The sequence below is a fragment of the Muntiacus reevesi genome, chromosome 6, assembly GCF_963930625.1.
Source record: "Muntiacus reevesi chromosome 6, mMunRee1.1, whole genome shotgun sequence".
NCBI lineage: Eukaryota > Metazoa > Chordata > Mammalia > Artiodactyla > Cervidae > Muntiacus > Muntiacus reevesi.
This window is the reverse complement of record NC_089254.1, coordinates 50,422,327-50,449,176: the sequence shown is the minus strand read 5'-3', so window position 1 is coordinate 50,449,176 and position 26,850 is coordinate 50,422,327.

Genomic DNA, 26,850 nt, shown 5'->3' with positions numbered 1-26,850 from the left:
CTGAGCACCTATATACACAAAATACTAAGTTGGGTTGGGGGCAAGTGTTGGAAAGAACCAAAACCCAGGAAATTGGCAATAAAATTATACATTTTATAAAATCATATATGCAGGTCAGCTTAACTATATAAATCATTACATTACACAGATTAAATTAGGAGTGCATATAATAAGTGCTAGAAGGACTCAGAGGAGAAAATCACTGTAGTGGTCTTGAAAAAACTGCCAGTCTTCAAAGAAGAGTTATTCTTTGAACAGAGAATAGGTTATATTTAATAAGCAGAGAAAAAGGATCTGATCTCTTCATAGTCATTCTGATATGTGAAGAACAGTTTAAAGACCTGAATATACTGGAGACAGCAGAAACTAACACAATATGGGAAATCAACTATACTCCAATAAAAATTAATTTTAAAAAGACTCGATATTATAAAACTCCTAGAGGAAAAAATAGGCAGAACACACTTGGACATAAATCACAGCAATATCTGTTTAGAACCACCTCCTAGAATAATGGAAATAAAAACAAAAATAAACAAATGGGACTTAAAAGCTTTCTCACAGCAAAGGAAACCATAAACAAATGAAAAGACAACCTTCAAGATTCAATCTACAAGGCATTAATTTCCAAAACATACAAATAGCTCATAGAGTTCAATATAAAAACAAACAAATCAAAAAATGGGCAGAAAATCCAGACAGACATTTTTTCAAAGACAAACAGATGGCCAAAAGGCACATGAAAAGGTGCTCAATATCACTAATTATGAGAGAAATGCAACTCAAAACTACAATGAGGTATCATCTTATACCATTCAGAATGGGTATCATTCTGGGTATATAATGGGTATCATTAAAAGTCTACAAGTAACAAATGCTGGAAAGGGCGTGGAGAAAAGGGAACCTTCCCATACCATTAGTGGGAGTATAAATTGATACAGACACTATGGAGAATAGTGTGGTGTGCTTAATCACTCAGTCATGTCCAACTCTTTGTGACTCCATGGAGTGTAGCCCACCAGGCTTTTCTGTTCATGGGGATTCTCCAGGCAGGAATACTGGAGTGGGTTGCCATGCCCTCCTCCAGGGGATCTTCCCAACCCAGAGATCGAACCCAGATCTCCCACACAAGCAGATTCTTTAACTTCTGAGCCACCAGGGAAGTCCAGAATAGTATGGAGATTCCTTAAAAAAACTACAAACAGAGCTACCATATGATTCTTCAATTCTATTCCAGGGCATATACTTGGAGAAAACCATAATTCAAAAATAAATATGCACTCCAATGTTCACTGCAGCATTATTTGTAATAAACAAGACAAAGAAGCAACCTAAATGTCCCCTGACAGATGACTAGACAAAGAAGATAAGATATATTTGTATGTGTATATCTTATATATCTTATGTACATACACACACATATATGTACAATGGAATATTACTCAGCCATGAAAAGAATGAAATAGCTCTGTTTTCAGCAACATGGATGCAACTAGAAACTACCATACTAAGTGAAGTAAGTCAGACAAATCAAATCATATGGTATCATCTTTATTTGAAATCTGAAAAACATGATACAAATGAACTTGTATATAAGACCCACCACCATAAAAAACAAACTTATGTTTACCTGAGGGGAAAGATATGAGGAAGGATAAATTAAGAGTTGGGGTTTAACAGATATGGATTACTACATATAAGATAGATAACCAAAAAGGGCTTGCTATATAGCATAAGGAGATATACTCAACATTTTATAGTAACCTACAAGAAAAATCTGAAAAAGAATATATATAAATGAATCATTTTGCTGTACACTTGAAGCTGACACAGCATTGTAGATCAACTATACTTCAAAAAAAGAAAAATAGATGAGATTTTCTAGACATCACATCTCCTTTCACTTGAAACATCCCATTACCTTTTTTTAATTGTTAGTGCTGATTTATTAGCCCCTTTTTATTTAGGTGGTTTTTATCAGCTCTATCTGAAATCACACATTGGTGGTCTGCTCATATCACTTTAAACTTTAGCTTGTTTTATTATTTTAATTATTTCATCTCTTAGACCTCTGGCTGCAATTGTTTTGCTGGATGTATCAACAATTCTTAATCCTTTTTGTTCTTCTTTTCATTTTATTTCCTATATCCTACTTTCTCTTCTACCATATTGTTCTGAGTCTCTACTTTTACAATTTTCTTTTATGTTGTTTAACAAAAGATTTCACAATTAAATAAAGAATGGTTTCCTTTATATCATTTTTCAATATGAAGAAATTGAAGAAAAAGAAACAGGATTTAGGTGTAACCAACACTCAGGTCAAATGATTTGAAAGGATAAGCATCTTAGCTATGCTGAGAAGTCACTGGGCCATGAAATGACAGAGGCGTCAGATAGGATCACTTAGCTTTGGACAAGCTGTATATTGTCAAGGCTGTATGTTGTCACCCTGCTTATTTAACTTATAGGCAGGGTACATCATGCAAAATGCCAGACTGGATGAAGCACAAGCTGGAATCAATACTGCTGGGAGAAACATCAATAACCTCAGATATGCAGATGACAGCACCCATATGGCAGAAAGTGAAGGAAAACTAAAGAGCCTGTTGATGAAAGTGAAAGAGGAGAGTGAAAAAGTTGGCTTAAAACTCAACATTCAGAAAACTAAGATCATGGCATCCCATCCCATCACTTCATGGCAAATAGAAGGGGAAAAAATGGAAACAGTGACAGACTTTATTTATTTGGCTCCAAAATCACTGCAGATGGTGAGTGCAGCCATGAAATTAAAAGATCCTTGCTCCTTGGAAGAAAAGCTATGATCAACCTAGACAGCATATCAAAAAACAGAGGCAATACTTTGCCAAAAAAGGGCTGTCTAGTCAAAGTTATGGTTTTTCCAGTAGTCATACATGGATGTGAGATTTGGACCATAAAGAAAGCTGAGCACCGAAGAACTGATTCTTTTGAACTGTGGTGTTGGAGAAGACTCTTGGACTTCAGGGAGATCCAACCAGTCCATCCTAAAGGAAAGCAGTCCTGAATATTCATTGGAAGGACTGATGCTGAAGCTGAAGCTCCAATACTTCGGCCACCTGATCAAAGAACTGACTCATTTGAAAAGACCCTGATGCTGGGAGGAGAAGGGGATGACAGGATGAGATGGTTGGATGGCATCACCGACTCAATGGACATGAGTTTGAGTAAGCTATGGGAATTGGTGATAGACATGGAGGCCTGGTGTGCTCCAGTCCATGGGGTCACAAGGAGTCAGACACGATTGAGTGACTGAACTGAACTGAACTAGGCTTTGGACAGTTTTAGCAACAGAACCAACTCATGATTTTTTTAAAAAATTTCTTTGATCACCTCTAATCTCTCTTCCATTTTGTAAGAAGATTGCTCTTTCTCATACTAAGTATATTACCCCTCTTTTGAATATTACCTATTAAACCCCTCCTCCCCCCACCCCTGCCAAGTTATATTCCAAAGCAGCTATGTAGTAACTAAATGTGAAAGCCTTGGAGTCACACAAAACCTTTGTGACTGTGTACAAATCACAGCTCTGTCTCCAACTGACTGGCCTTAGGCTAGTCTCACTTTCTGTCTATCTCACCTACACAATTATAGTGAGGAGTAAACAGAATGAGCCATGGAAATTTTCATAGCACGGATGATACTGTGTTTTAGTATTTGTAGAGATAATCATTTTGCAGAGGGCCAGAACAGTAGGAGTGAAGGAGAGAAAGACAGAGGCTGAAATTTGAAGGAACTGACTCATGAGATCATAGAGACGGAAAAACTGAAATTTGTAGGACAGATCAGCAAGGAAGTTTATAGGGCTGAATACAGGCAGGATTAGTATGCTAGTGTCTTGAGGCAGAATTTTCAGGCTTCAGTCTTCCCTAGGAAACCTCAGTTTTGCTCCTCACCTCAACTGATTAGGAGGAACCCATCCACATTAGGGATGAGGATAATAATACTTACACATCTTCATAACAACATCTAGACTAGAGTTTGACCAAAAAATTAGACCTCAGAGCCTAGCCAACTTGATACATAAAGTTCACCATAATAGTATTATTACTAAGTAATAGACCTGACTTCTTAGCAATTACTTGAAAACATGCTCCTCATGACTCTGCTGTTCATAGACCACCTCTGTCTTTATGCTGAAACAATCTCCCTCTACTTACCTGCAAGTAAATTTGTACTAATGCAGGCTTGGGGTAATTCTTGACTGTGTATGTGCGTGACTTCAGTCGTGTTCATCTCTGTGCAACATTATGGACTACACCCTGCCAGGCTCCTCTGCCTATGGGGTTCTCCAAGGCAAGAACACTGGAGTGGGTTGCCAATCCCTCCTCCAGAGGGTCTTCCCGAGCCAGGGATTGAACCTGCAGCATCTCCTGCATCTTTTGTCTCGCAGGCAGATTCTTTACCACTGAGCCACCCAGGAAGCCCAATTTTTGACTACTAGAAGGAATGACTTTAACTAGACTGTCCTTACTACTCCAAGCATAACCCAGCACATCCCCTGTATTCAAGTCATGCTTTGTGCAATCCTCTTGAAAGCAATGCAATGTCCCTTTCTATCTTTGTATTCTCAGCACACAGAGTATAGAGTAAAAAAAAAAATTGAATGTTTGAATGAAACCTCAGTGAATATTTAAGTAAAAAGTGTTGGAAAGGGGAAGAAAGGAAGCAAAGAAAGAGTAAAGAAGCAATGAAAAAAAGAAGACAGTAAAAGATTAATTTCTTTCTATGATCTTCTCTTGGACATCTTTGTTTGCTGACATTTTTCACCTTTCCCTCATGACTGGGAGTGATGAAAGATAAGGTATTTGTACACAATCTTCTCCATCATGAAAATTAAGCAATATATGCAACATATATATGGGTATATGCAACATAAGTATTGCAGTTAAAACCACCACAGAACTGAAGATTTTGTGGTGGAATCTGACACTGAGATAAAAATTGATTGAGACTAGAATTTTTTAAACAAATTTCTGTTATCAGTCTTCATTAAAATTAGGCAACTACAAAATATTTTGTTAGTTATCCCATCCTGTGTCACATGTCTTTATCGTATTTAATGTGAGAATCAACATCAGGCCGCAATATCTATCTTGTCAATGCTTTCATGCAGATAATTCTTGGATATCCTACAAGTTAGAGGTCATGAAAACCATTTTCTGAGATGATGTTATCATGTCCCACATGAAAAGACATCACTTATGGGTAGATAATTCATGCTGCTGCCTTTTGAATGGATAGGGCTCCTCAGCAATCCGTTTAAAACATGATGCTCTTGGACCCTATGTAGTTGATTATGGCACAATAGGAATCAGAAAACTCTGCATCTCTTTTTGTTTCCAAAGGAGGTAGCTCAATATGAAGAATGGGGGTTCTACAGTGAGAAAGCATCAGTTCAGTTCAGTCGTTCAGTCGTGTCCAACTCTTTGCAACCCCATGAATCGCAGCACGCCAGGCCTCCCTGTCCATCACCAACTCCCGGAGTTTACTCAAACTCATGCCCATCGAGTCAGTGATGCCATCCAGTCATCTCATTCTCTGTCGTCCCCTTCTCCTCCTGCCCCCAATCCCTCCCAGCATCAGGGTCTTTTCCTATGAGTCAATTCTTCACATCAGGTGGCCAAAGTATTGGAGTTTCAGCTTCAGCATCAGTCCTTCCAATGAACACCCAGGACTGATCTCCTTTAGGATGGACTGGTTGGATCTCCTTGCAGTTCAAAGGACCCTCAAGAGTCTTCTCCAACACCACACTTCAAAAGCATCCTTTGTCTGTTTCTTCATTTGCTATTATTTTCTCCCAATCTGAGGGTTGTCTTTTCACCTTATTTATAGTTTCCTTTGTAGTGCAGAAGCTTTTAAGTTTCATTAGGTCCCATTTGTTTATTTTTGCTTTTATTTCCAATATTCTGGGAGGTGGGTCATAGAGGATCTTGCTGAGATTTATGTCAGAGAGTGTTTTGCCTATGTTCTTCTCTAGGAGTTTTATAGTTTCTGGTCTTACATTTAGATCTTTAATCCATTTTGAGTTTATTTTTGTGTATGGTGTTAGAAAGTGTTCTAGTTTCATTCTTTTACAAGTGGTTGACCAGTTTTCCCAGCACCACTTGTTAAAGAGGTTGACTTTTTTCCATTGTATATCCCTGCCTCCTTTGTCAAAGATAAGGTGTCCATAGGTTCGTGGATTTATCTCTGGGCTTTCTATTCTGTTCCATTGATCTATATTTCTGTCTTTGTGCCAGTACCATACTGTCTTGATGACTGTGGCTTTGTAGTAGAGTCTGAAGTCAGGCAGGTTGATTCCTCCAGCTCCATTCTTCTTACTCAAAATTACTTTGGCTATTGGAGGTTTTTTGTATTTCCATACAAATTGTGAAATTATTTGTTCTAGTTCTGTGAAAAATACCATTGGTAGCTTGATAGGGATTGCATTGAAAAATAAATGACCCAATCAAAAAATGGGCCAAAGAACTAAACAGACATTTCTCCAAAGAAGATATACAGATGGCTAACAAACACATGAAAAGATGCTCAACGTCACTCATTATCAGAGAAACGCAAATCAAAACCTCAATGTGGTACCATTACACGCCAGTCAGGATGGCTGCTATCCAAAAGTCTACAAGCAATAAATGCTGGAGGGGGTGTGGAGAAAAGGGAACCCTCTTACACTGTTGGTGGGAATGCAAACTAGTACAGCCACTATGAAAAACAGTGTGGAGATTTCTTTAAAAACTGGAAATAGAACTGCCATATGACCCAGCAATACCACTTCTGGGCATACACACTGAGGAAACCAGATCTGAATGAGACACGTGCACCCCAATGTTCATTGCAGCACTGTTTATAATAGCCAGGACATGGAAGCAACCTAGATGTCCATCAGCAGATGATTGGATAAGGAAGCTGTGGTACATATACACCATGGAATATTACTCAGCCGTTAAAAAGAATGCATTTGAATCAGTTCTAATGAGATGGATGAAACTGGAGCCCATTATACAGAGTGAAGTAAGCCAGAAAGATAAAGAACATTACAGCATATTAACACATATATATGGAATTTAGAAAGATGGTAACGATAACTCTATATGCAAAACAGAAAAAGAGACACTGAAGTCCAGAACAGTGGGAGAAGATGAGGGTGGGATGTTTCGAAAGAACAGCATGTATATTATCTATGGTGAAACAGATCACTAGCCCAGGTGAGATGCATGAGACAAGTGCTCGAGCCTGGTGCACTGGGAGGACCCAGAGGAGTCGGGTGGAGAGGGAGGTGGGAGGGGGGATCAGGATGGGGAATACGCATAACTCTATGACTGATTCATGTCAATGTATGACAAAACCCACTGAAATGTTGTGAAGTAATTAGCCTCCAACTAATAAAATAAAATTTAAAAAAATAAAAAAATTTAAAAAAATACAAAAACATCAATTTTTCGGCACTCAGCTTTCTTCACAGTCCAACTCTCACATCCATACATGACTAGTGGAAAAACCATAGCCTTGACCAGATGGAACTTTGTTGGCAAAGTATTGTCTCTGCTTTTTAATATGCTATATCGGTTGGTCATAACTTTCCTTCCAAGGAGTAAGTGTCTTTTAATTTCATGGCTGCAGTCACTATCTGCAGTGACTTTGGAGCCCCAAAAAATAAAGTCTGACACTGTTTCCACTGTTTCCCCATCTATTTCCTATGAAGTGATGGGACCAGATGCCATGATCTTAGTTTTCTGAATGTTGAGCTTTAAGCCAACTTTTTCACTCTCCTCTTTCACTTTCATCAAGAGGCTTTTTAGTTCCTCTTCACTTTCTGCCATAAGGGTGGTGTCATCTGCATATCTGAGGTTACTGATATTTCTCCCAGCAATCTTGATTCCAGCTTGTGCTTCTTCCAGCCCAGCATTTCTCATGATGTACTCTGCATAGAAGTTAAATAAGCAGGTGGACAATATACAGCCTTGACGTACTCCTTTCCCTATTTGGGACCAGTCTGTTGTTCCATGTCCAGTTCTAACTGTTGCTTCCTGACCTGCATACAGGTTTCTCAAGAGGCGGGTCAGGTGGTCTGGTATTCCGATCTCTTTCAGAATTTTCCACAGTTTATTGTGATCCACACAGTTGAAGGCTTTGGCGTAGTCAATAAAGCAGAAATAGATGTTGTTCTGGAACTCTCTTGCTTTTTCCATGATCCAGCGGATATTGGCAATTTGATCTCTGGTTCCTCTGCTTTTTCTAAAACCAACGTGAACATCTGGAAGTTCTCGGTTCACATACTGCTGAAGCCAGTATAATGCCCAAAGTGTTTAGTCCATCATTTGTCTGCAGATGTGGAATAACAATTTAAAATAAGGGCACTTATTTGTCTGCAGACAAATGATGGACTAAACATTTTGGGCATTATACTGGAGAAGGGAATGGCTACCCACTCCAGTATTCTTGCCTGGAGAATCCCATGGACAGAAGAGCCTGGCAGGTTACAGTCCAAGGGGTCGCAAAGAGTCAGACATTACTGAGCGACTAAACATACATGCACACACATCCAAGATGAATGGGTCATGGTGGACAGTTCTGACAAAATGTGGTCCACTGGAGAAGGGAATGGCAAATCACTTCACTATTCTTGCCTTGAGAACTCCATGAAAGTATGAAAAGGCAAAAAGATAGGACACTGAAAGATGAACTCACCAGGTCAGTAGGTGCCCAATATGCTACTGGAAAGAGTGGAGATATAACTCCAGACAGAATGAACAGACGGAGCCAAAGCAAAAACAACGTCCAGTTGTGGATGTGACTGGTGATGGAAGTAAAGTCTGAAGCTGTAAAGAATAATATTGCATAGGAATCTGGAATGTTTGTCCATGAATCAAGGCAAATTGGAAATGGCCAAACGGGATGGCAAGAGTGGTTGTCGTTTTAGGAATCAGTGAACTAAAATGGACTGGAATGGGAGAATTTAACTCAGATGACCATTATATCTAGTACTGTGGGCAAGAATCCCTTAGAAGAAATGGAGTAGCCCTCATAGGCAACAAAAGAGTCCAAAATGCAGTTCTTGAGTGCAAGCTCAAAAACTACAGAATGATCTTTGTTCATTTCCAAGGCAAATCATTCATCACAGTAACCCAAGTATGTCCCAACCACTACTGCTGAAGAAGCTGAAGTTTAATGGTTCTATGAAGACCTACAAGACCTTCTAGAGTAACACCCCAAAAAGATGTCCTTTTCATGCACACACACCACAATATAATTAAAGATGCAAGTTTAGTCTTAAAGAAAAAGAAATTAATGACTAAGGCAACAAGCAAATAGAACTTTTGTTTTTTTTTTTCTTTGAAACTTAGAATTAAGCTCTAATTTCAAGTGTTATTTTCAGCCCAGTTAGCCTACTTAAAATAAAAAAAAAAAAGTAATGCTCTCTCCTATATCATTTTTTATAATATTCTGAATTCTGTTGAGGTGACTTAATAGAACAGTTATACAGAGAGGTGAGCCCTAAGAAGTCACCAAGAACATGGAAAATGCACACAATGGGAGGGGAGAGGGACAGATCATTTCCCTTTTTGGGACCATGGAAATATCATCATAAATATATTATATTTAGCTCCATTTTTTTCAGTTACATTGGCCCTTTTACACTATTTTTTATCTGAAATGAATTCATGTTTTAATTGCTGATTTTTTTGTTTTTGTTGATTGGGTTGGCTTTCTTCCTTTGCATGAGATTTCTTCATTTGTTTTAGAATTTAGGTTTTCAGGGGCATTTTGTGTAGTAGGTGTTTTTTTGGTTTGTTTGGTTGGATTTAGTTTTTGTTTGTTTGATTTTCTTTTTCTTTCTCTTGGCTTAGCTCATGGTCACAAAATTTGTTTATCTTTCTGCCTCCCTAAGCCTACCATTTGCATAAAACCATCATTTGAGCAGCCTGGATTCTAGCCTCCTTCATGAGCTGAGCTCTGGGCATGCCCTGCTTCAAGCAGTAGTTGGGAACCATTAGCACTGAGCCCCTATGTCTACAGCCAGCTTCTGACTCAGGAGCCCCACACTCATTGACGTTCAGCCACACTTTCCAACTTGAATTCATCTTTCTTTTCTGGCCCAAGATGATGTTTGCTTTGCTTTTGAGCCAGGCTTTGTGTTGCTGCTTTTTTTCCATCTTATCTTCACTGTCAAATGTTAAGAGCAGAGACATTCTTCAAATCAGCTACTGATACTGCCACTGTGATAGGATGTCCCACGTGTTCTTATAGTATCAAGAGTTCTTGAATATTGGAGGCAGAGGCTGAGAAAACAGTTAAACATCCTCCAATGATTCAGTGGTTCTCAAATTTTCATACTCTCAAGGGTCACTACAGGACTTTGTTACAAGTAGATTCCCAGACTCCATCTCTAGAGATTCCAGTGCACTATGTTTGGAGGTGGGGGCTACACACCTACAGTCTTAACAATCAATCTAAGTGATCTGGTCTGTTCCAACAACTGGATAATTGATAGATTCTCAGAAATCAATAGCTAGAGCACATTACAACATAAGCATAAATAGGATTGGTCACTGTGGAAGAGAACTCAGGCACCGGGTATCTGCTTGTGTGAGCCTCCAAAACTCACACCATTCTGTGAGGAAAGGGAAGACAGAATGTTCTAATGAATAAGTCTGATGGGAGAAAAAGGGAGGAACACGACTAGCACATCCAAGAGAGTTTTATGTTGCATGACTCCCAGAAGGAAATCTCAGGTCAAAGGTGCAATGAAAGGTAAAAAAATTGTATCAGTTTAATGTGGTGTGTCCTATTAATTAAGCATCTTACTGCTACTGTACTTAAGAGTGTTTATCTTATATTCTGGAAATTTCCATGAGTACTGGAAAAGCAGGAAGGGAATGTGCCACTCAACAATATTTTGTGAAATAATTCATTTGTGGGACTTAAAATTGGATGGGTTACGGTGTTAAATTTATACTAAAAGCAAGTTGGCTAAGAAATGGCTAAATGACAGTGATATATTTATGGAGAAACAAGAGATAATAGGTGGCTGATGATTTCTTAACTGTACTGATATCAAAGTTCTTCACTACCAGGAAAATAGCAAAAGCTTTTTTAATCCATTTGCACATCACTTTGTATTGCAAAGTGGCCTGATATACTGCAGTCCATGGAGTCACAAAGAGTCAGACATGACTGGGTGACTGAACAATAGCAACAACTATATTGTAAATTGTGAACTGAGTAACTAGTGTCTCAGGATCTTTTGGCTTGAAGCATGAAGTGGTTCCAGCGCCATACCATGAAGCATTAGTACAGAGAAATGGTACTTTACTTTGACAAGTTGAGAAGTGACAAGTTAGATAATTTTGCATGTTTTTGTGTTTAAATGTGCATGTATCCCTTTACCAAAAGATGTGTCAATGAGTTCTAAAGTTGAGCACACTATAATTCCTTCACTAAACAGACCTTAACTGCTACAAAAATTCCACTGTGGCTTCTACTCTCTAAATCATCTTACTACTTAAATGGAAGAAAAGGCCAAAAACTTGCTTGCTTTTTCTACTAAAGGCTTGGGGGCAGCTTGCCATTTGTGGAAAATGTAGAGCAGTTCTTCCATAGCTCTAGCTGGAATCTCCACTGGGGCACAGGTACACTTCAGATGAATGAAACTATGATCCTGTCACAGAAGTTCAGACTGCAGAAAGATGGGGCAACAGGTATTTTATAACTTGGTTTTATATTTTTTCTTTGTGATACTCCCAGCTGAAAGAAACTGAACATGGTCATGTGTAAAAGGAAGATCTGAATGAAAGAAACAATTTATGTAGCGAATCTACACTGGGAGAATTTCAATTTGTAGAAAGATATATGTTGAAGATCGCTTTCCAGGAATATGTAGTCAAGAAATTGATATGAAAGATTATAGACTTTTTAGTACAGTCAACACAGTGCTTAAGATGGGAAAATTCACCTGATGTAATAAGAAATGTGTATCATCTTTAACCAGCAAAATACTATTTGCACTCCAAAAGCAATTTTTTAACCAGCAATACAATTCTGATAACTTTTAAAAAATGAATGTAGCAATGTTCTAAGGAAATCTCTGCTCAGTAACCAAGGAAGTGAAAAGTAAAATTAGAGAGTAGAGCCTATCTTTTGAGAAACTAATTTGAAAAATGTGGTGTCCAGATGTAAACATGCCAGGTTAAAATACTGATATTCATGGGTGTAGTGTGAGAGCAACTTCAATGGGGAGGCAATACAGCTCAGCAGCTAATATATCAGCCTTACAGATTAGATATTGGATCAGCTGGGTTCAGGCTCTATCCTTGTACTAACTATATGACCTTGAACATCATAGCATTCTTTCTCATCTGCATAATTTTTCCAAATAACCAGCACAGAGCCTTCCCTCTAGCTCCCTCAGAAGTGCTGGGGGGCAGGGGGGTGGGTAGTGAGGGTGGGAGAGGTGGTTGTGGTACAGAGCAGGGATGAGAAGGGTGAAGAAATTAAATGCGCCACGTTATGTACAAGGCGCTATTCTAGGTATCAGATATCAAAATACAATTGGTGAACGGTCCAAAATCCAGTAGATATGAAATACATTGTGGTGGACAAGGGGATTCACTGTCTAGATCCTCAACAAAACAGTCATCGCCCAGATGCTAGGCATGCTGAATTTAGGCAAACTACAGCTGTCAAGAGTCAAGATTTACCTTTCCTGAGGTAGCCCATACCCAATGACTGACGAAGGCAAATTAGGAAGGTCTGGCCTTTCCAGTTTGGGACATATATACCAGGGTTGATGCAAGCTTTGGTAGCCTCTAATATACTTCAACTTCTCCCCTGCCCAATCCTACTTCCTCCTCACCCCTTCCATGATTGTTGACCCCTAATAAGCATCCTGTACCCCAAATTCATCTCAATCTCAAATTCTGGAGAAAGAGCAAGATCTGTGACACTTTCTAGCAGCAGTCCAGCGATCTGAGATCCTGCAAAGCAAGCATATGAGACACAGACCACATGCAGCTCCAAAGGAGAAAGTTTGTGAGGTTCATAAAGCAACGTAGTATTATAAAAGCTCTCGTGAATCTTTGTCCAAATGCTCATGGTGCGAATTTTTACAAGGTGATGTCTCTATGTGCAGGTTATACAAACAGTGGCCAGAACCACAAACAAAAGGATGGTCCTGAGACAGAGATGAATGGATGCTATTGTTGTGGCAATCATTTTGAGAAATCATTCCCAATAGCAGTGACGGATTTGCATGGGCTCAGTACATTCCATTTTTTGTCTTCTGTCATTGCATTCTTTTCCCATTTTCTGTTTCCAAGTTAAGCATTTGCTAGGAGGCATGCTGGGCTGAGGGTGTAATCTCTGATCAAGGAACTTAGTGATAACTGATGACCTATTTTGTGATTATCCTCAGGGTGAGCTAATCATAGTTGATGGCACAGCTGTGTCAAAAATGTCTCCATTGAGACTTTTTATTTTGGGGATTCCCTGCCAAGCTGTGGCAGAATATAGTAACTATTGCTATTATTATATAAATTATGAAAAATTTAAGAAAACATATGTGTATCCAGCCAACGGTGTGACCCAAAAGGACTTGGACCTCTTCTATTTGTTTAATATTGCAGAATACAATCAAAGTCAGAGTGCAATATAGGATCAGGAGTACTAAGGTAAGTCATCAAATATCAGAAGTCAAGGTTGGGTAGTCAGGCTGTTTAGCAAGGTAAATTATTATTATTATTATTTTTACAAAGCAGAGGATAAGAAGCAAGATTAGGAATGTAAAAACTAAATTAGGTCACCAAACAAATTCAAGGTTGAGAATTCGGGGAGGTAAGTAAAGAGGGATGGGGAAATACTGTATCAAATATCAACAGGCAGGTCAAAGTAGTCCTAAGAGTAATATGATAATAATAATAAGAAGGGTGACATCTAAGTAGCATTTGCTATGTGCTGTCCACTGAGGTAAGCAGTCCACATGAAGGAGGTAACTACAATTATTACCCTTATTTCACTAGACTTGGAGAGGTTAAGAAACTGGCTCAGTCATACAACTAATGAGGAGTGGAAGCAGGATTTTAATCCATGAACATATTCTAGAAGCCATGCCATTAACTATTATGCATCATTGTTTCTCCATGGAGCAACTCAATAAATAGAATACCGGGAGAGAAAAGAAAGTGTGCTAGGAAACTTCTAACAGTTGATTCTACCTGGCAGTATTTTTCTCATCCACTAATACTTCACAGGCTAACCCTTTAAGGATCGGTTAACTTGCTCAGACAGAAAATAGCTCTAAATTGGTCAACATTAATGATACTTTAGTTTGCATATATAATAAGTACCACTTTTCTAAAAAGTGAAATAGTGATCAATTTTCATTACAGGGACTCCGTTGGTGGTCCAGTAGCTAAGACTCTGTGCTCCCAATGCAGGGTGCCTGGGTTTGATCCCTGGTCAGGTAACTAGATCCCACATATTACAGTCAAAACTCTGGATGCCACAACTAAACATCCTGAATGTTGTTAATTAAACCAGGCACAGCCAAGTAAATATTTTAAAAAGTTATTCATTGCACAAAAATCAATATTTGCACCATCACATTCTATGAGCTAAGGGCATTTCTACAATAATATAGGATAGTTGTAGATAATATATACATGTGTTATATATGATATACTACATAATATAGGCCTTCATATACTTCATGAAAATTTTATTTATAAATGCTTTACTAAACTATACTAAGAAATAACTATATACTATCCATTACAAAATTACTATATACATACAAAGCAAGTTAAATTATTTAGGGTAGGATTCTACTGTCATATTTGATATTTTCAATATCAAAGTGGATAAAATTCTTCACCAAACATAGTTAAAAAATTTTCTCTAAAATAAGTCCATTCTAGATCTTCCTTTTCTTTTGGACCAGCTGTGTTCCATTGGTCTTCTTTCTTACAGCTTACAATGTTCTTTCCTCAAGCACCTAACTCCAACACTGTTTTATCATGGATAGAAGTGAAGGTATTGTCCAAAATGAAATGGTCCCTCCATTAGCCCGTCTGACATTCACACAAAATGTAAAAACAACGTATAAGGATGACCTTAATTCAGGGTCAGTTGATCTATTCCAACCCACACAGACTCTTTCTCTGTGTGTGTGTGTGTGTGTGTGTGTGTGTTGGAGGTGAGAATGAAGTTTCAGATATGCCTTCATTATCTCTCTTCACTAATCCCTTCTTTTATTTGGATTCCTGGGGTCCCTCTAGGGATTGCCTCTTGCAGTGATACACAGCCTCCCTGGTCCCTTCTGTTCCCACTGGTCCCCTACTCCAGGCCCCTCAGTCTTAACCCCGATTTGCCTTAATTCCCACCCTCCCACATACACATACATTCCTCGCCCCAGCCCAGTCAGCACTGAGAGTTGTTGACAAGCTTTACTGTGTTCTACTTACTGCCTCTTAGCCACAGAGGTTCCAGATCCTAACCAGCCATTCTCTGATGCACTATTAAAACCCAAGCAGATAGCATGGCTCCAACAGATTACTACTAATAAAAGAGTACCTGTCTTATCAAGCTCAGAGCTGTCTCTGCCTGAGCTGTGACTGTGATATGGGTGTCTTAAATACTGTCTTGAGTCACTATAAATAGGGTCTGTATTAAGTAGCAATCATAACAATTGCTTAAAAGCAAATGAAGAGTCTCTATGAATTAAAAACTCAGGGGGATTACTGCTTAATTATTTTGTAATCACCTGTAGGGGGGTGGATGAGGTCTACACTTACAAACCATAAACTTTGTGCAGAAGTTACATTTAAAAATAGATTCAAAAGTAAAAATAGTGTTTTAGATTCAAAAATCAGTCAAATTTTTTTAATTAGAGAAAACATCGTATAAACATTATCTTTAGATTCACTCATCTGCAAATGGAGGAAAAAGGAAAAGTTGGTCTATGAGGTCATTGATATTCTTTCTACTGTAAGACCTTATGATAATAAAATGCTTTGTGAGTGTTGATTAAATACTAGCAAAAAAGAAATTCAGAGAACCTAATGTATTTAGCCTATTCAATTTTTTTTCAATTATTTTCTATTTTGGAACTGTTGAAATGAATTACTATGTAATAGCTTTTTGTATTATGTAATAGCTGACTTTATTAGAAACCCCCTTATGGTTTCTGGTGAACATTTGCCCATATTGTGAAGTCATCATATAATCTGGCACAGTGGACACCTCATAGTAAGAAAAAATTTAGGACTACAGGCATATTACAGCTCACAACTAATATATTTTGGCAAAGAAATGTTTAAATGTTTATTCTTGTTTTATTAAAAATCATATATTTACAGCAGACCAGCAAGGTGTTGAGACTGTATTTGTTTTATAACAAAAAGTCACTACAGTGTCATATTTTTCTCAACTAGAGTATTACTTTAGAAGGCTATATTCACAAGAACATAAATATCTTAGTGGAAGATTTCTAATGCAAATTGTACATGAAAAATTCAAATTTTTTATTTGATAGGAACACTATCTTGCCACATTCAAATATAAAATTGAAAATTAGATCTTTATGCTATCAAAAAGCTAGTGATAGCATAATGAAAACTCAGCTATAATAGTTCAAAAACTTCATAATTATGCTGATACAAACATGATAATAAAAACATGCTAACATTATATAAACATTATAATGTTTACATGCCTGGGAACAAAGTGTACTGTACTTACAGAACACTTGGATGTATGTTTTGGAAGAGTATGTCATTATGTTCAATGAGAATTATACAGTTAAAACACTGCACATCATTTTGATAATTATCCCAGAGCTCTCGAATATGATTTTTATGTCTTCTCATATAAATTATTTTATTTTGTGATAGCTCTTCAGTGTGGAAGAATAAGGTCCATGAATTTGATGAATGAAATCTTTAAAAAATAAGAGGTAGCTGACTAATGATGGGATTCTTTTACTAAATTTCTAAATTTATGTGAATCAATGTTTAATATATTTTAATGAAAACAAGAAAAGTTCTTTCAATTGATAAGAGTTGCTAAGACATTTCAGAAATGTGAATGTCTGTTAACTTAATTGTATATATTTTTTCTGAGATTCTACCTGATGCTCTAAACACTTTGCAAAGTCTGTGATTTTTACTGTGAATGAAACAAAGCTCTTGTTATTTTAACTATTTTATATTCTAATGGAGGGAGATATTATACATGAATTAAAAATAGATATTGCTTGACTATTCCATTAATCACAAAATCACAAATTTCCTACTGAAAAGAGACAGAATAACTATATTTAACAGAATATATTATCATTCTCAAAGTCAATTTTTATTTTAATACTTAACCCAAGGTATTCTTGTTTTACAGCAGTGGTATTAAGACCCAGAGATGTTAAAATATTTGACCAGAATACGAGGCAAGGCCAGGGGTTTTAGTCACCTAATATCATCTAGTATGAGGTTCGTGTTTTTAAAATAATCCTGAAACGATATATAATATAAAAGTGTGAGTAAAATTCATAAAGCAAGAATTTAAAACAGAAGATGCTATAAAGGACATGAATAAGTTCAAGGGTAGAGGAAAATATCTCCTCATGAAAGTGAAAGAGGAGAGTGAAAAAGTTGGCTTAAGCTCAACTTTCAGAAAACTAAGATCATGGCATCTGGTCCCATCACTTCATGGCAAATAGAGGGGGAAACAGTGGAAACAGTGAGAGACTTTATTTTTGGGGGGCTCCAAAATCACTGCAGATGGTGACTGCAACCATGAAATTAAAAGACGCTTGTTTCTTAGAAGGAAAGTTATGACCAACTAGACAGCATGTTAAAAAGCAGAGACATTACTTTGCCAACAAAGGTCCATCTAGTCAAGGCTATGGTTTTTCCAGTAGTCATGTATGGATGTGAGAGTTGGACCATAGAGAAAGCTGAGTGCTGAAGAATTGATGTTTTTGAACTGTGGTGTTGGAGAAGACTCTTGAGAGTCCCTTGGATTGCAAGATCTAACCAGTGCATCCTAAAGGAAATCAGTCCTGAATATTCATTGGAAGGACTGATGCTGAAGCCGAAACTCCAATACTGCGAAACTCCAATACTTTGGCCACCTGGTGCGAAGAACTGACTCATTAGAAAAGACCCTGACGCTGGGAAAGATTGAAGGCAGGATGAGAAGGGGACGACAGAGGATGACATGGTTGGATGGCATCTCTGTCTCAATGGACATGAGTTTGGGTAAATTCCGGGAGTTGGTGATGGACAGGGAGGCCTGGCGTGTTGCAGTCCATGGGGTTGCAAAGAATCAGACATGACTGAGCAACTGAACTGAACTAAAGGGAAATGTCAATAAAATTTAAATATGCATATCTGAAAGAAGAGGAAGAATTCAAGTATGACAATAAAGAAATAAAAGAAAGAAGTAATACATTGAAAAATGAATTCCATTTAAGCATAATGATTCAATTCACAATTTTTTCCTTCTCTTTTAAATTGGTACAGAAGTTATTTGGGATGGTGGACTTTCCACATCATTGCTGTGTTTGTTTACGTGCTTTGCACATTCACACTTTAAGAAAACTTTAGAAAGCACTTCCTGATTAACACTGGTCCACACCATGGAAAAATGGGGAGCATGAAATACTGGCAGCAATTATAACGGACTGTCTAAAAGCGACAGGACGGTGATATATTTGATGAATCCAATTAGGCAGACAAAAGGTAAACACCTATTAAAAAGAGAAGCAGAGAAAGATTTTTGTGAATAGGAAAATTACAGCTACTTTTGTCATTAACAATCATGTCTTTGGTTGTTAAATGACCCAAAAATGGGCCTGGCATTTACCAGGAAAAAAAAAAAAAATTTTGTTTCTATTTTTCATTATTCTTTACAATCAAGTGCAAATTTTTGTCGATATAAGAAGCTGTACATCACATACCTTCATGTTTTTCGGTTCTTTTGAGCGCATTGTCCATTTTTAAGTGATTGATAAAAATTGTTAAATAAGGCAAATACTGTACATGCTGCAGTGTAATGAGGCTTATCAGGCAGGGGGAATACTGCTCATCATGATATTAAAATTAAATGTAGCATTTTTAAAATCCTTGACATAAATAAAGAAGTTATTTCTCTGGACCACTGCCTTTTCCATAAACTCAATGTTCTGTATAAGTCATTGTCATAGGATATATTTTATTTTGAGGCAACTCAGTCATTTCCCCCCATAAATAAGTACCAAATCAAGTATCATTTATCTAAAAATTATGTCTTGTAAGGTCTATGATATGTTAAAGATACTAGTTAGAGGGGGCTCACTGCAGTTCTGGTCATTTATATCCGTCTTTTAAAATGACTTACTTTCCTTTAGGTATACAGGTGATGTCTTCAGCTTAAAGATTAGTTGGGATGGTACATATTTATTTTTAGGAACAATTCAGATGTTATTGTTTGAAACTGCAGCTTCTGGCTAGGGTTATGGAAATATTTATTTTTAAAATAATTATTTGTTTTATTCTGGCGGGGCTGGGTCTTTGTTCCTGCACGAACTTTTCTCTAGCTGCGGCAAGCAGGCGCTACTTTCTAGTTGCAGGGGCCCGGCTTCCCGTTGTGGAGCACAGGCCCTTAGCGTGCGCGGGCTTCAGTAGCTGTGGCGCATCGGCGCAATAGTTGCAATTCCTGGGCTCCAGAGCACAGGCTCAATTGCTGTGGCACATGGGTTTAGTTGCGGCGGTGAGTTTAGTTGTTCCGCGGCACTTGGGATCTTCCGGATCCGGTATCGAACCCTGTCTCCTGCACTGGCAGGCAGATGCTTTACTACTAAGCCACAGGGAAGCCCTAAAATATTTCTTTGGGAACATATGGGAAAGGGAAAATGAGAAACTTTCAGAATCAAGAAGCCAGTAAATAATGATAGCATAGGGATAACAGTTGTTCCTCTTAGTAATCACATAAAATATTTTAAGAGAGTATCATTTTCTGTATCATGATTTGACATTATGTCTTACATTTCGTTTGAAAGCAAGTTTTGCAGGCAAATAAACACTAATATACATGTAAGGCTACTCGGCAGCACTTTCTAAGCCTTTTCCTTTTTTCTCTTGAGCCCATTGTATTCATAAGGTAAGGAAGAGATGGAGATACTTTTTTTTTTTTTTTTTGAGATGGAGATACTTTAATTACAGGGGTAAGACTGAATTATAAATCTTGACAGCATATCTAAAAAAATGCTTTTAATATATGATAAAGGCAGAATTCAAACTTAACTCCTCTGGTTCTCAGCCTAGTATTTTTTGAATCGAACTCTTGCTGAGGACATGTGGAACTAGAGTGTTTTATCATGCTATAAACTGAGGGCCCCCATATACTAAAAATAATGTTTTAAGGAGATCTCTTTAAAATCACCACCACTATTGCTAAACAGTTATTGAATATATCCAGTGTATGGAGAATTTGCTGAATTTCAACTAAGAAAAAGTGCAGTTGCAGGTAATTTTGTTTACTTATTTTTACAAAACAATTAAAATTATATATTTTTAGTTTATTCCAATTATAAAACCATTACAGATTAATTGAAATTGTGAGCAATTAAAAAGCATGAAAAGAAATCTAAAAATCAATAATCTTATTACTATGAGTTATCACCCCTGGCGGCTCAGATGGTAAAAGCATCTGCCTACAACGCGGGAGACCTAGGTTCAATCTCTTGGTCGGGAAGACCCTCCTGGAGAAGACAATGGCAACCCACTCCAGTGCTCTTGCCTGGAGAATCCCACGGATGGATGGAGGAGCCCGGTAGGCTACAGTCCATGGGGTCGAAAAGAGTTGGACATGACTGAGCGACTTCACTTTCACTATCATTTCATATGTTATAACTCTTTTCATTTCTTCCATGTATCCACATATATACATATTTTAGTATTAGAAAATGTATCTTTTAATACAGGTAATATAGGATAATTTACAAAATTTTAATGTGGTCAATTTGATCTATCTTTCATTCTGTTTCTTTCCCCTTTGGAAACTCCATTTACAAGCTAAAAGAAAATATTTGCAACGTGTATAGACAAGGATTAATATTTTCAATTTATCAAGACATTTTGTAAGCCAATGAGAAAAATAAGAACACAGAAACAGAAAAAAAATGTTTAAATTTCATAGACAATTCACAAATGAAGAAATACAGGTAGCCAATAAGGATATTAACATGATTAATGTATTTAGTAACTATAGGAATGCACATTGAAATAATAAGCAATAAAACAGGAATAAAGATAAAGGTAGGGAGATCAAGGGCAAGAGCATAGGAGAGAAAAGGAGGAAAGCTGGGTGTGCCTGGCATTAAGGAGAGTGTGAGAAACATTCCATATACTGTTGGTAGAGGACAGTGAGCCATGCCATGGGAGTGATAAGTAGAAGACAAGTTGGGAAGAACAAAGAGACCAGAGTGATATAATCAGGAACCTCATGCAGGATAGCAGCAGTGGCAACAATGGAAAGGAAAGGGAAAAAAAAACATATATATATATATAATTAACAGACATTTTATTGGATGATTATCCCCCTCCTCTACATACAGTATCTTATTTAAGCTTCATAAGAACCTCTGGGACCTCCCTGGTATGTTAGCCAAGTAAAGAATCTGCCTGCAATGTGGGAGACCCAAGTTTGAGCCCTGGGTTAGGAAGACCCCCCCCCCTCCCCCGGAGAAAAGAATGGTTACTGACTCCAGTATTCTTGCCTGGGAAATCCCATGAACAGAATAGCCTGGAGGGCTACAGTCTACGGGGTCATAAAGAGCTGGACACAACTGAGCAACTGTCACTTTCTCAAGGACCTTCTGAGGAAGCTTCATTTTACTAGTAGGAAATCAAACTCAGAAAATCGATTTGTGCCATGTAGTACTGCTGTAACATGACAAAGCTAGGAATGTCTTGGATCTTAAATTGTGTACTAGCTATTCCATCTTATTGGGTAGGATGTTGGATGTAACAGCATGAAAATATAAGCTCTAAAGTAAAGTGAAGTTGCTCAGTCGTGTCCGTCTGACTCTTTGCAACCCCATGGACTGTAGTCTAGCAGGCTCCTCTGTCCATGGGATTATCCAGGCAAGAGTACTGGAGTGCGGTGCCATTTCCTCCTCCAGGGGATCTTCCTGACCCAGGGATCGAACCCAGGTCTCCCGCACTGCAGGCAGACTCTTTACCATCTGAGCCACCAGGGAAGATTCTATAAGCTGTAAGGACAAGTGTAAGTAATACTCCTTTTCGTTAATTTTTTTTTTCTTAAAAATTCTTAATTCTTGTTTCTATGGCTATGAACACAAGTTTGGAAGCCCCAAACCTGAAAGAATAGCAACTTGAGCAGAAATTACAGTCTTCAAAGAGAATATGGATGGTAAAAGTGTAAAATTGCTATTCTGAATTCAGGTCTTAATTTAGGAAGAGACATGAAGGGTGAAACAGGTTCCTAGAGTTGATGAGACAGATCTGAGATGAAAGATAACCAAAGAAGAGTGTGGATAGGGAGAGAATAGAGAGTCTGAAGACCATATCTGATAGAAAGTCCACATTTAAAAAACATTAATTTAAAAAGAGACAGCTGGGACTTCCCTGGTGGCCCGGCAGTTAAGACTCTGGTCTTCCACTGCAGGGGGCACACACTGGATCCCTGGTCAGGGAACTAAGACCCCACATGCCATGTGGTGCAGCCAAAAAGTAAAATAAATAAAAATTAAGAGAGACAACTATGGCTAAATGGGGGGCTTCTCAAGTAGCACAGTGGTAAAGAATCTGCCTGCCAGTACAGGAGACACAAGAAAAGTGGGTTCAACTCCTGGGTCGGGAAGATCCCCTGGAATAGGAAATGGCAATCTGCTCCGGGATTCTTGCCTTGAAAATTCCATGAACAGAGGAGCCTGGTCAGCTATAGTCCACGGGGTTGCAAAGAGTCAGAGATCACTGAGCGACTGAGCACATACACACACTCAGTTAAATGATATAGGAAACCTTTCATGCCTTCTCGGTTATTTCCTCCATCATCACCCAAATCTTACCCAATTTCATTTCTTTTAAATTCCAACCAGCATAATCATCTTGCTCTTCTTTGCCCTAGTTTTCTTAATTTTATAACATTTTTATGCAATTAGAATATTCTACTGAATTCTGTCACAATTAAGGCTTATGGAAACGTTGTCAAACAGGGGGAGGTGGAGGGTCTTTGCCCCGCCCTGGGGCAATTGCCAGTGCCTGGAGAGGGTTTTGCTTATCACAGTTAAGGGGAGGGGGGCGTCTGCTTCTAGTATTTGATGGATGGCGGCCAGAAATGCTGCTAAACATCTTACACTGCATAAGACCGCTTCCCACAAAATGAAGAATTGTACTGCCCAGAATAACAATAGTACCAAGGCTGAGAAACCCTGACTTACATAAAGACATGTCAAATAACTCCCAGTTGGGGTACTGTTTTCCTAAGAACAGAAGGAGATAATAGGTTAGTAGGTGAGGAAAGACCCATGTAGAGAATTAGTTTCTAGTTTCAATAGTACAGGAGCTGGCTAGTGAGACCCATTTAACAAACACATGTGAAGTATGAGGGTGATTGTGAGAGTGATGCATCGCCTAACCTCCTCTCATGGAGCCAACTCGTCAAGGATTTTATTTTACTCCTTTTTTGTTTTTACACATTTTTTAAAAAACCTAAGCAGGATTGACTTTGAAATAAAACCCAACATGTTTTCCAGTTGATTTTGATTTAAAGGAAACCTTTGGTAGAGTGCCTCAGGGTACACTGGCTATGGCTATTTATCTTTATCCTAGTAGTTTATATATTTTAAGAAAATGATGAATGGAAGCTTTAAAAAAACTCATTATGGTAATTGATTATTATAGAAAAACCTTGGGAACTTTACAAAAGAGAACTGTATTCTCTTGGTATCTTAGTTTTAAACCAGACGTGTAATTAGAAGAATCCATAAACATTTGTCACAGTAAGAGAAGCCTGGTCACTAAGTTTAGAAAGAAATTCTGGAGTCACTTGATTGTCCTGTACTGAGATGACACACAGTAGTGGCTGCCACGTGTGACAGGAGATTAATATGCCCTGTGAAATAAAAGACCACCCACGTGGAACCAGTGTGAAAGCAGTGATAGCAAAGCTTGGTTCATTTCTTTAGAAAGGATGATGTGTGATTCTTTCCTTACAAAGCCTAGCATCTGTGAAGTGAGGAAAAATTTAGTTAATATGTCATTTAAACAATTGTTTTTCTTTTAATTTTTATCTTTTGTTTTACTTTCTCTAAAATCTTAAAAAGATGTAAAAACATGGACTAAGAACATTATGAAAATATACCCATATCCACGCACATTCCTCCTCACACACACAAAGGCAACCACAAAATGGAAATCCATACAACTGTATGGAGAGTTCAATGGTTGATTTTTTTCTCATGAATTTTTGTCTCTCTAAAGGATTAAGAGATGGCTATGGAGAAGAGCCAATTATTTCAGCATTAGAAAACAAAAAGTATAATAATGTGATAATCTCATGTGATAGTATTTGTTGTTGTTCAGTCACAAAGTCATATCCGACTCTCTGCGACCTCAAGGACTGCAGCATGCCAGGCTTCCCTGTCCTTCACAATCTGTGATAATATGGTTTTGTGTATTTTTTACTCTTTAAATTTAGACTCTGTAAGGTGGCTTGGAGACTATGGCCTCAGTTTCTTAACCATCTTGAACCAATATGACTCCTCTTAGAGGGAAGCAATTCTAACTGTACACAATTCTGCCCTCAGCCACTAAAGGAAAATTCTTTCCAATGACTTCAGGGCTTCCCAGTTTTAAGATTCAAAACCTCTGGACTTGCCACCACCACTTACTGCTGTAATCAACCAAGTAGCAGGCATATGGAATCCCACAAATCTCATCTTCTACCATCTGTGTAGAACTCTTTTCAATATCATTTTCTTCCAGATCTAAGATGCACTTCAAGTTAGAGTACTTAGAACACTAGGCCTCTTAGCAAACTCTGGACATTTTGTTAGGTTTGGAATAGAGAAATCTGGTACTCAGTCTTCCAAGCTCAAAGATCAGCAAATATAAGAGACTCATAGTATATCTTCCGAGACCCATGGGAAAAACCATGGATTGGAGAACTGCCTTCAAAAGATGCCAAGAGAACTCAGGAACACAACCATTTGAATGCTAAGCAACTAACGTGGGGGTTGACAAGACCAGGATTCTCATACAATTCAGGTTCTCAATCCACTAGTTTCAAGGAAAGTCGTCACAACCAGACTACTTAAATCTATTATCTTTGGCTACTTCTCTAGATGCAGAACTCCCTGTACTGATCAAAACTCTGCTACAGCTGCTTAATGCCCCAAATTTCCTCTTCTCACTCCTAATATGCTTCTAGTGACTATTTCCGTTGACCTTTCTGAAATTATCAGTTCGTTAAAACCAAATGCCCCTATCTTCCAAGCCTATTCCTTCCATCCATTCACAACATTTTTTGTAAGTCAAAAATTGGCTCTCAGTCAAACACAGCACTTCTCATGAAGGCTTCTTGAGCACAGACTGATCATTGCCTCAAAAGCTACATTTTATCAGTTTTTAGGATGGTAGAGACAATCTCCTACTTTGACAATAGGGCCTGATGCTTCTCATGAATTCCCTCAAACCTTCACGGGTTTGTGATTATTGATCAAAGTACATAGCTTACATGTCCTGTTGTTGAATTTTGTTGCTTACACATTTTGAAAAGCAGTGTCTATGAAGCTTTTAAGAGTGGTCAGACATTTGAGTCAGGTTACAGCTTTCAATCATTTGCAGAACTAATACATACGAAGCATGTAGCACATGTGAGATCCCACTCTAGGTACTGAGCGTACAGTGGAAACAGTACTGAAAAGATGCCCTGGCCTCAAAGAGCTTATATCCTCATGTACTTATTGGGACGTGTCCGACATCCACATAACCTCCCTTGTGCCTCATTCACAGAGACGTGGAACCATGTAGGTCAGTAAAGAGTTCTACTTATGTTGTGCTTGGGGTTGAGGAAAGATCAAGGGAAAGTTTTGTGATTTTGGACCCTTTAATCTGCACTGTGAAACACAGGTCTGCCACAGATGATTGCGGTGCTTTAATCTTAGTCTCATCAGGTTTCTGCCAGTATTTTAGGATTTGAGAATGGCCAAGAATATATGAAATGTTGGAAATCACTGTCCTTGCCTACATTTTTACTACTTTATTATGACATTTTTCAGGAAAATCTCTTCTTTCTTTGAGGTTCACCTTATGAATCTACATCTCAACTTGGATGAAACATCCTAAGAGGCAAGAAAGAATATTGCTTGAGAGTATCAAATAGCTGTGTGACCTTTAGCAAGGAGTTAACTTCTCTAAGCCTCAGTTTCTTCATCTTTAGAGGAATAAAATCAGTTCCTTCCTCCAGGGCTGTAGTTAAATGAGTTAATCTGTCTCCAATTAAATGAGTCAGCCTCTCTCCAAGTGCTAAATATTCTTCCCAGCTTATGAAAGTTCTCAATAAAGACCAAAAAGTTTTGATTTCTGCTCCCCTGTATCTCCATCTTCACAAAGGCAGCATGATACCCTCAGTTGCTCAGGCCAGAAACCTAAGCATCATCCTGACTCCCTTTACCAGAACTCTCATTCCCTTCCTTTAGCAAGACTCATGGCCTACCTTCACACTGGGTTCCATATCCGAGCACTCCTCCCACTGCTACCATCCAACCATCACTGATAGGCCCTTAAGAAATTACATGCCCTTAAAATCAATGACACC